We start from the raw sequence: 12,024 nt of genomic DNA, 5'->3' as shown, positions 1-12,024 counted from the left end.
CGTTGAAATGCTGACAGATCGAACGGATGGGCTCATGCAACCCATAATTTCTGCTTCGTGGATCCAACAGCAGAAAATTACGTTGGCGTAATGGTCTTTCAGGCACGTACATGTTCAGTTGAGCCAGCAGTGGTGGGCAGTCAATGTCTCCTGAGAATATTTTCCCAGCAAATGTAGCTTGAGCGACTATGCGTCTAACTTCAAGTGGTTGAATATTCAACAGACGACAACGATCCTCGTAGGGTAGCAGGTTCCGAGGATCGCGCCAACGAAGAAATCGGAGGGCGTATCTGACGAACTTCTTTTGAATAGCTTCAATACGGGCGATCCATCTGGTGTGATAGGGGCACCATACTACTGAGTTTGATTCCAATATTGATCGGACAAGTGAACAGTACAGGGATCGGAGACACAGTGGGTCGCGAAATTTGTCGGAAATTTTGAATATAAAGCCCAATTGGCGATTGGCTCTGGCAACAATATCGTGATAGTGATTCCGAAAAGAAAGTCCGCTATCCAGGATAACTCCGAGATCCTTGAGGTGTTGTACTCGGTCAAGATGACAACCAAACAGGATGTAGTCATGGATGATCGGTTGATTTTTGCGGTGATAGGAGATCACGTTACATTTTTCGACACTGACACTCAGCATGTTTCTGGAACACCAATCTGCAAAGGTACATACCAAAGTTTGCAGATCCTGGCAGTCCGAATGGCATTTGACCAATTTGAATATTTTTGCATCGTCAGCAAAAAAGAAACGGCATTCCGGAGGTATCAGCAACGAAACATCATTCAAAAATAATGAAAATAATAGCGGCCCGAGGTTACTGCCTTGCGGGACTCCAGAATTGTTGGAAAACGTCTCCGATTCTGAGAGGCCAATCTTGATCCGAACTGAGCGATCTAATAAGTAGGATCTGAACCAATTAACACTTCTTGATGAAACACCGAGTTTATCCAGTTTAGCGAGGAGAATTTCGTGGTTCACTGAATCGAAAGCAGCTTTCAAATCCATGTATGCAGCATCAACTTGCCATCCCGAGTCCATACTTCTTAAACAAAACGATGTGAACTGCACCAAGTTGGTGGAAACCGATCGCTTTGGGTAGAAACCGTGCTGTTGTGTGTCGATATAGTATTTTTAGCAACAAGCAAACAAAGATCCATTTACTATTATCTCGAACAGCTTAGAACATGCGCACAAGGACGTGATACCGCGGTAATTACCAACATCGCGTTTGTCGCCTTTTTTATGCACCGGAACCGGGCAAACGTAATGCACTGATTTAAAGATAGGTACCAAAAAAGATTGTTTCCATTTTTCTAGGAATATTCTAGTTTGTAGTGACATATTGAAAATGCGATATAAGGGAAGGGTGAGTTCCTCAGCCAGGTTCTTCAGAAATACAGGTGCTATTCCGTCAGGTCCTGGTCCTTTCGTTCTATCTAATTTCTTCAATGCATGGCATATTTCTTGTTGTTTACCGATATGTCATTTGGATATTCCGGTAAAAATGAAAGTAGTCACGATCGCAGTTTTCTTCGGAAAATGTGGTATATACTTCCTGAAAGAAATTTGGAAAGAGATTACAAATTTCGTTCGAAGAATGCCCTACATCTTCATCGAGATGCATCTGCGATGGAATGTTATTGCTTTTTTTTTATTAATTCGCTTATTTTTACAGGCTCAATTACATAAGTTTTAAGGAGCCGAATTCTTAACTAAACATATTAACTACATCTATATATATATGAACAATTTTCCTTAATTCTATTGTTAATAAGGTAGAAAACCGATTACTCGCGGTAGACTCGAGTTTAGAAGGGTGACATATTTTTATCAGGAATAGGATGGGATATAAGAATATGTTGACAATGTTCACACTCACACTCTCACTCACACTCATCACACTCAACTCTTAATCCTATCATTTCAACTTATTCTATTGTTAGTAAGAAGAGAACCGATTGCTCGCGAAGGAAGAAAACAACGTGTTCAATGTCGTGATAACCTTTGCCACAAACGCAGAGATTGCTGCTGGCAAGATTAAAGCGGAAGAGTAGTGCATCTAACGAACAGTGATTGGACATGAGTCGGGAGAAGGTACGAATAAAGTCCCGATTCAAGTCCAGACTTTTGAACCACGGTTTGAGGCAAACCTTAGGGATAATCGAGTGAAACCACCGGCCCAATTCATCTTCATTCCACTTGCGTTGCCAGTTAGCAATGATATTTTTGCGGACTAAAGAATAAAATTCATTGAAGGCGATTTGACGCTAAATTTACTAAATTTTATTATTATTCGGGTAAATGACGATAAATATCGCCTTCAGTTGCACCTACCTTTGCTAATGAGTCAGCCCTCTCATAGCCCGGAATGGAGCAATGTGATCGTTGGAACGATCCTCGATCGAAGATAATCTGATATTCCATGGATATCTTGCTTCATGGACAGGTCAAAATGCACAGAGGAATTGATGTAGTCAGGAAAACAAACACGGTTGGGAATATACGAAGAAGGATCAACCTGCATGGAGATGAATTCATGATATGAACTCATGAAGCCAGAATGAAAATTTAGCTCGATCAACTGCTCAAAATTTCCGATCACCACTGGATTCATAACCTTACATCGGATAAGGAACCGAAGAGATAGTAAATTGAAGCGATCTTTTAGTGGGAGTACGCCTGCCAAAACCTCGAGACTTATGGTATGCGTTAAGGGCATACATCCCAACGCAATACGGAGACAAAGATACTGAATTCGCTCGAGTTTAATGAGGTGTGTTTTGGCAGCTGATTGAAAACAGGAACTAAATTTGGCTAACTAATTTCGAAACATATGGCGCTAAGTGTTATTAAAGCGGATCGTGACGACCGCGCTAGATATAATCAAAAGCGGATCGCAACGACCGCACTAAGTATTATTAAAGCGGATCGAGACGACCGCGTTATGTTCAATTTAAAACGGATCGTGACGACCGTGCCACATTTGATTGAGAGGCTCGTGATAATCGAGAATTTAATTTCATTTGTAAATGCATCGGGATAAATGGGAATTATAAAAACAATAACCATTTATAAAGAATCCCCACTAGTAGGGCAGCTATCCAAGAAATCAATCTAAAAAGAATTTTCAATTGTGCCCCAGAGTTCCAGAGAGACTCGGAAAAACTCGACGAGGTTCCATCGAGCGCATCGGATAACGAAGTGAAAATGAAACCTGCGGAAGCGAGCTTAATGGAAGCGATGAATCCACTTCTGAAACCGGAGACGACGAAAGATTAAATGCACATCAGGCTATCGGCGATGCGGAACGAAAATCGCGAGTACTACGAGCGGATGAAGCAGATGGAAGCCACTCTAAACCAACTTGTGAAAGCTTTGGATTCGAACCAATCGATAAATGGACCCAATAAACCACGGTTATCATTGAACGACAAATTCGAGCGAAAGCAGAATCGCGGTTCGACCCTCTCAGATATACCGTGATGGAAGAGCGTAACGGTATGCTTGATCTGAGCGATGAGAACGGTCACGTGATGAGAAGGCACGTGTCACAGGCAAAAAAAGTTCATCAGTGGCGGGATTACCAAACACCGATCAGCAACAATAGAGACAGCAATAGGGACTCCACCAAAGCACAAGCCACAGCTCAGGAAGACACATCAAAAGGTAACGAATCACAGCGACCAACACGTAGCAGACGGAAACCGGCAAATTTAAAAGATTACGTTAATGTTGTACAAGAATGAGAAGAAAGCGGATGATCATATAATGCTGCTTCATAGAAGGATGGCATGAAATTTCAAAAATTAAAATAAAACTGAAGAAAACATTTTTCATTCATTTCCCAGGTTCCGTTTTTTTAGAGAGGGGGGAGGATGTGTGGACGCTAGAATGCATATTGGCAACACTGTCAGCTATAAATATCTCGCCACACTCGTTCATTCCACCGTTCGTATATACCTCGATCAAAGCAACCTTGCGCCTCGGCCCGACAGCTCATCTGAGCACGTCACACACAACATCGGGCGCTTTTCTTGTTCCAGCTACACAAGAGGTAAGATACATTTCCGCGTCCCGCGGCAAAATGGTGTACTCCACGGAGGCCGGTTATTAACACTATGTAACTTACCAGTTAGAAGATTAGAATATCTTCAGAATTCGACGAAATGAACTTTGGTTTCAGAAGCTTTCGCGTTGGCGCCATTGTAAGGTGCAGATAAGCGTACCGTACTCACTCGAATGATGAAACAATGGTCATTGTTTTAGTAGCATCGTTGTTTCACAGTACTCAGGGGTACTTCTTTGACCTTGACTGTAGTAGTATGACAGTCGTGATAGTTTGAACTTATCTTTTGTCAGCTATTAGCGAAGTGCTACATACTGCTAGACAGTTACGGAAATTTTTCTTATCTTCTACTCTTCGATCGCTGAAGAGAATGAAGGATAATAGGAACGATAGAATTTTAGTTCAGGAGTCATCAAATTGTGCATCGAGGATGATTAGGGTGTGTTTAGAGTCGATATGATTGCGGTCTTGTAAGAAGTGTGAGTGTAGGTTCAGTTGGGGATTACGTCCAAAGAATTGATAATGACATGTATGTTTGAGAGAGCGTTTGAGGTTTGACCAGTGTTCGAGTTGCATTGTTGTTAGACGTATCCAAGGAATAGTAAAAAGGCGGGCCACTAGTTTGATGATAACTGTAAAGCCGGGTTCAGACGGTGCGAGTAAGCATACGAGTCGGTCTAGTCAGTTACTGCAGTACAGCTACTCACACCGTGTGAACACATCATGCCAGTTAGTGTCATGTGTGATTCGGCGTGCGAGCTACTTCAAATTTTTTTGAATTTACTCGCACTCGCATCCCTCAAAACGTCAAAAACAGAATTTAGCGCTCGAATCAGGGATGCCAAATCTTTACATTGTCTTTACATGTCTCTATTTTTAAGATATTTGAAAATATGCGAAGATTATTATAGACTTGAAAATTATTGAAAAAACAAATAAAACCCTCATAGTTTCTAAGCGGAATCGTTGTTATTAAACGGTTTTATTTAGCTTGCCCTGTAATCTGTTTGTATGTTTGTAACATGTCCCACATTAGTAGAAATTTGACCCCCTTCTTGTTGACCGATTGATCTGAAATTTGGAACACACCTTTATCTCTGTAGTCATTACAAAACTGCGTATTTCATTATCTTGTAAATCCAAGATAGAGGCCGCTACAAAATGGCGGATCCCTTTCTTCCTCAAAACCTCATCAATGTGGGTTTTCCAAAACCCCATCAATATGGGTATCAAATGAAAGGGCTTGACTAGCAGAATACAGTTATTTAAGAAAAATGCAAATCCAAGATGGCTGCCACTACTAAATGGCGGACTACATAGTTTCCCAAAACTTCATTAATATGGGTGTTGGGGGGAAGCAAACTACGCCACTGATGACTTGATCTGAACCTGCGCATCCGGACGGTGCCACTCCATGACGCACCCAGACAATCATTGACAGCTAGCTGTCATCACTGTCATTCTGAAAACTTCTCTCGTACCACACATTCTTTGCTAATCACAAAAAAGGAGTAGAGATAGAACCCAAAATAAAGTTGAATTCCCAAATTGTTAAATAATTGAATCATCCTGTCGTGCTTTGAATTTAAAACGAGGAGATCAAATGTAGGTAAAACCTAATAATGTAAAGTTCTTGTTTAATTATTGTTTCTCTTAATAAATACAGCTTTGAGCTCGCTATACATTGATAAAAACGCGTGCTGAATAGAACCTCCGAAACCCCCGTAACAATGGGTATCAAATGAAAGGGATTGACTAGCAGAACACGGTTATTTATGAAAAATGCAAATCCATCAAAATTCTACCAAATGGCGGACTACATATTATGTCAAAACACCATTAATATGGGTATCAAATGAAAGGGCTTGAATAGTAGATCACAGTAGATCATGAAAAATTAAAATCCAAGATGGCCGCAATCACAAAATAGCAATATACTTTATTAAACGGTTTTATTTAGCTTGAACTGTTCGTATGTATGTATGTATGTCTGTAGGATTGTCCCACAGTAATAGAAATTTGACCAATAGGAACTGACCGGATAGGAACTGCTGTCATTTTAAAACTGCTTATCTTGAAAAATCCAATTTGGCCTCCGCTCAAAATCGCTGATTCCATATCATCTCAAAAAAAAAGGTTGATTGAGATATGTGTATCAAACCAACGAACTTGACTTGGAGAACACACTATGTATTTTCTGCAATCTACTCAATATCGGTATCAAATGAAATTTTTTGACTGATAGAATACAGTACAATGCCTTTATTGTAGAGAAATATTCTAATGAAACAGATAATGTACTAAAAACTAGAAAATAAAATGAGTAAACAAAAACTTTTTAAATTATAAAATCCATTCATTTTCATTATCCACAATTAGTGATTTCATCATATGTCCCACTATTTTATTTTAGTCTTATCAATGCCCTAGACTAATGAAGGAGAGGTGTGATAACTACTAACTGCAACTTGCCTAATTATTTTCTCTAGCTTTTAGTACATTATTATGTTTAATCACAAATAAACCGTTTAACTTAAAAAGTTTTTTTACTCATTTTATTTTGTTTTGCACGCTGGTGGGGCACGTTTTCTTTTTGAGATAGTTTTCTTGGGATTCTAAATATAAAATCATTATCGGGCACAATTTTCATTCGAAATTCACTCACAACTTCCAAAAAAAGTATTGTTCTAAAAAACAGAATACATATTCCATTTAAAAAAGTAGATTTTCATTCATTATTTTAGTTTTTGAGGCGTATTCATTCCTCCTGCAAATCTACTATCATTTTCATTTCACAAATTGGTACACGAAGCTGCTGTCAAGGCGAAATAATTCAAAATTTGAAAAATCTTTTAGACTGCCATTTGTAGCACTACATACTTTCGGAATTATTTTAGCTATGGATGCTTTCAAGATTCTAAAAAAATATCGACAATAATCTGAACGATATTCCAGAAGAAAGGTACAACATTTCTAGTTTCACTTATGTAGGTATAGCATCCCTCATGAGTGTATCTTGCGTTGTATTTGTGGAGCAATTAAATCCAACAGTTTTTTCACTTTTTCAGGTGTTATTCTCAACACTGCTCTGTACTCTCGGGGATCATCATCGTAGAGTTACTTCAATATTGTATTTGTTGCTCCTTTTTTTTGCATCCAATTCCTGGACCGAATCCTTTTTTCTTTCTGCTTTTTCCGGATAGTACCTTCAGTTCAAAGAAATTCAGCACAAAGTATTTTTAAACACGGCCAGTGTGTGTTTAGCGATAAAATTGTGTAATGATAAATTCAACTGAAAATCTAAGACGAAAACTGCCAATAAAGAAGTCGATTTCGGATCAATCATCTGACAAATTCGGATCTGATTGCTGTTTCTGACGATTTGATGGACATTTGAAAAACCGCCTGGCATCTCTGGAAAACCTGTGCCGTAGTATCTAGTTTCTTGCCAGCAGCTCACATTGTGTGAACGGACAAGGCGAGTCAACCATTTGTCAAGCGAGTTCACCGGGTCAGTAGCTGCTCATTGTGAAGCCAGCTACTAGCAACGTATAAATGGGCCTTAACGGATAGCGATATAAATAAGTTAGGACGAAGATTGTGCTCCCGTGGCCGAGTGGTTAGCGTCATAACTAACATGCCGGGTGTTCGGGTTCGATTCCCGTTCTGGTCGGGGGAATTTTTCGTCAAAGAAATTTCCTCCGACTTGCACTGTGATCACGCGTATTCTAGAGCTTGCCACTCAGAATGCATTCAAGGCGTGTTATTTGGCATAGAAATCTCAACTAAGTACTAATAAAAATGACGCAAGTAATACTACGTTGAGACGGCGAAGTTCCTCTAGGAACGTTAGTGCCATTGAAGAAGAAGAAGAAGGACGAAGATTCTGTGACATGAAAAGACATTTTGGACTGAGGAATCATATATGCGAAAGGCGTGTATGCAAGACACATGATTATTAACGCGAAACCCGAATTATTCGTAATATGAGATTTCTGAATTTCTTGTTGGAATTAAATGTTCGGCGAACAAATATTAAAGAAAAAAAAAATTTTTTTCCACCTCCTCTGGGCGGATTTGTGACATTGGCACAAATTTTGTTTTGTTTGTTACTTGGATAATATTCACCAGAAATAATGCTATAAAATATCCACCTATCGCGCCAAAGCGTATTTCCGAGGCCGTCATGCAAAAAATGACCATGACCCAATTGGGGTCAATCAGCGATTAGCATTAAATCTATTAGGACGTTTTTCTTCACAAGTTCAAAACTTTGACCACAACTGAAGGTTGTGCCGGCTAATAATTCGACGGGCTGAAGATTGTCCCAGGATCATCAACTCGACGGGTTGAAGGTTGTGCCAGTGGAGTACAAAAAGAGCAATGCACTGAAGATTGTGCCATTGTGCATCCGTACTGAAAGTGGTACCAGTCAACCAAATATCAAAGCTGCAATGCAGCTGCGGACAAGGCCGAGCGACGCGAGCTGGTGGACAATTCCGGTACACAAATTTATTAAAGAAAATAAAGAGGTTGGTTCACAAAAAAGATCCTATAATTTGTTCTCTGTTCGAACTCCCACATCCGAAAACGACCCGCAAAGAAGAGTCGGTAACACTCCTTCGTTACCACGTTGCCCGGAACATGGTTTGTAATAACTTTATAGCCCTGTAAGATCGCGACTACTCAAGCTATAATAATCTGATTTACGTGGGTATATCCGTTCGATCTTCTAAATCAGCAGCTATTTAAATTCATTTATTGCATTTTCAAAGAACCAAACCACATACTCGATATTATGACATCCTGGACCACAATTACACAAATTGTTAGTAGTGAGACCTACACGATAAAAACATGAATTGAGCACAAATTGATTGGACAACATACAATATAATATAAATTTAATGCCTATTATCGGTAAATGGAGAATAATTCATTTTACACATCAACCCACATTATGAGCTAACGCCCGAATTTTGGCAAAAAGATTGCTCGTTGCGTCGGGGAAGAAGCGAGTGGATAGTTCAATCGAAAGAAAACATACCCAATTAAATCGTCAAATTGTTAACTTTTTTCACTATATCCACTGTTCATGTTTCAAGCAAAAAAAATCTGGATAAATTTCCTATCTAATGATATATAACACAACATATGTCGCAATAACCATTTTGAGTAATATGCGTTTGAAAACTCTTAATAAATCGTTACATTTTTCGAAGAGTGACCCCCCTATATAGAAATCAAAGACATAGTCCTATGTCAAAATTTAATGTGCTAACTGATGTGATTTTTCACGAAATAAGTTTATATTGTATCACGGACTAGGAGCTGAGAAATAAAAAGAGAGACAGATATCACGATTGTAGCATGCAAAAAAAATCAGTTAATCAATTGTTAGAATATGGGTTGCATTTTAAACTAATAATTCACTGTTTGTTAGATTTCTACACGGATTTAGAAATTTACCCGGTTAATTTTTGCGCAAATTTTGGAATTTACGCGGTTTTTGGGATTTACGCGGTTTTGTTTACGCGGCTTATATCCCCCGCGTAAAAAGCGACTCTAGTGTATATAAAAGTTCGGCTGAAAAGTTCATAAGGTTGACGTGTAGATGGCGCCTTGCATAAATCTACTTGACTATCACAAAGCACCATCTTTCAATGAATACGTGTCAAAATTTGACAGCAATCAGTCGATTGGATCGTGAGTTACAGTGTCGAGAGTGAAGCAACTTTTGTTATTGTGAAAAAAAAGGAAAAATACGAATTTCGTGTATTGATAAAGCATTTCTTTTTGATGGAAAAAAATACAGTGTAAACCAATGCATGGCTTGACAAACGTTATCCGGACTCTGCACCAGCTAATGCAGCTGTGGAATTTTAACTAAATTACCGAATCTGAGGTCTATTTTGAGGAAAAACAGAAAGAGTACTATAAAAATGGTATCGAAAAGTTTCAAGATCGCTATAATCGCTGTATTGCCCTCGAAGTTAAATATGTTGCATAATAAAATTGAATGTTGCAAAAAAAATAGTTTTACTGTGTTACTTCATAAACTTTTCAGCCGAACTGTTAGATAAGTAGTTCCTCTTTATTACGCGTGGCAAATGACGTGAGATGACTCTAGTCATGGAGTTCCCGTAGGCGAATGACGTGACTATAGTTTGGCAGTTAGATGAGATTTGAAGTCTTGTCCTCACATGTTATCGAATCGGGTATCAATAGGAGCTGCAAAGTAAGGTAGCTTCCACAATAAAGCGAGAAACTTTGCCATCTCACGTCATTCATCGCGTGGAATAAAGCGATTTGTTAATTCAAAGGGAATTGCGGAATAAAGGGGAATATAATGTAAATTAACTAACCAAAAAAATCAATGTTCGACTTGCTTGGTGACTCTGGCGCCGTACTAGAACAAACAAGGTCAGAAAACATCCGAACATACAAACCGTGCGAAAGATTCTGACAGCCGGAAGAGAAAAAAACATTCAAAACAGACGCCAAGTAATTAGTTGGTTGTGCGTCGATGTTATTTTATGTTTATCTTTAGTTACATGTAACTTCACTTATCAGACCCAAACATTTTTCAAACAACTTTTGATATGTTCGCTGTCTAAACGAAAGTTAGAATGAAATTGTTCAATTCATGTTTCGTTGAGCACAGTTCACATAAACTGAATGTTTTTGACACGAATTTTTTTTATTACAGCTTCCAAATGCATTCCGCCTACAGAATTTGTCAATTATTTGTCCAATGTATTATAAAGGGTGTGTCACATCAAATTGCATCACGGAATAAACGCTGTAGAAATTTAATTTTTAGGAATTATATCTTCAGCTTTCGCTTATAATCAGATAAGAGTGTATAGATCACGTTGGCCATGCTTCACTGTCAATTTTTCGTAAATTTGGAAAAATGTCGTCGAACGAAAAAGAGCGTCGTGAATTAATCCTGTGCACTCATTTCGAGAATCCGGAGTTGTCACATCGGGACATCGATAAGATGCTGGGAATCGTCCAATCCACGGTCAGCAGAGTACTAAAACGATACTTCGAGAACCTAACCATCGACCGGAAGGTGAAGAACGGCAAAAATGGATGCTCCGTCAGTGAAAAAGATCACAAGCGCGTAGTTAAGCAGTTTAGACGTGATCCGAGAAGTTCGGTCCGGAATGTCGCCAATAAGCTGAATTTGTCAAGTTCATTCGTCCAGCGAACCAAGCAGCGGGAGGGCCTGCGTACATACAAGGTTCAGAAGGCTCCTAACCGCGACAAAAGGCAAAACATGGTGGGGAAGACGCGAGGCCGGAAGCTGTACACTGAAATGCTGACGAAGCCGCATTGCCTGGTAATGGACGACGAAACCTACGTCAAAGCGGACTTTCGTCAGCTCCCGGGCCTGTTGTTCTTCTCCGCAGAGGACAAATTCAGCGTTCCGGAGGAGATTCGCAAGCAGAAACTATCCAAGTTTGCCAAAAAGTACATGGTGTGGCAAGCGATCTTGTCTTGTGGAAAGCGGAGCGCCCCCTTCGTGATGACCGGCACGGTAAACGGGCAGGTTTACCTTAAGGAGTGCCTACAGAAGCGCTTACTACCACTATTGAAGCAGCACGAGGGCCCGACCATCTTCTGGCCGGATCTCGCTTCGTGCCACTATTCAAAGGACGTGTTGGAGTGGTACGAAGCCAACGGGGCCACCTTAGTGCCAAAGGAAATGAACCCGCCCAACGCGCCGGAGCTTCGCCCAATAGAGAAATATTGGGCGATTATGAAGCAGGCCCTCCGGATGAACCCAAAAGTTGTCAAATCGGAGGCGGACTTCAAGAGAAAATGGATTTCTGTTAAAAAAAAACTACAACCTGACGTTGTACAGAACCTTATGGATGGGGTAAAGAGGAAGGTGCGAGCATACGGGCTTGGGCTCGAAGTATGAATGAAAAGAAAA

The 12,024-nt window shown here is 39.8% G+C and overlaps 1 long non-coding RNA gene across 1 annotated transcript; it reads left to right on the top strand.

Moving 5' to 3' along the window:
* The first annotated feature begins 5,545 nt into the window (after positions 1–5,545).
* On the top strand, positions 5,546–6,326 carry LOC129774852 (uncharacterized). Its single transcript, XR_008742790.1, has 2 exons — positions 5,546–5,684; positions 5,746–6,326. It is a non-coding gene; the product is annotated as an uncharacterized LOC129774852 (long non-coding RNA).
* The last annotated feature ends 5,698 nt before the right edge of the window (positions 6,327–12,024 follow it).

The sequence above is a fragment of the Toxorhynchites rutilus genome, chromosome 1, assembly GCF_029784135.1.
Source record: "Toxorhynchites rutilus septentrionalis strain SRP chromosome 1, ASM2978413v1, whole genome shotgun sequence".
Classification (NCBI taxonomy): domain Eukaryota; kingdom Metazoa; phylum Arthropoda; class Insecta; order Diptera; family Culicidae; genus Toxorhynchites; species Toxorhynchites rutilus.
This window is presented reverse-complemented; position numbering and strand designations above follow the sequence as displayed.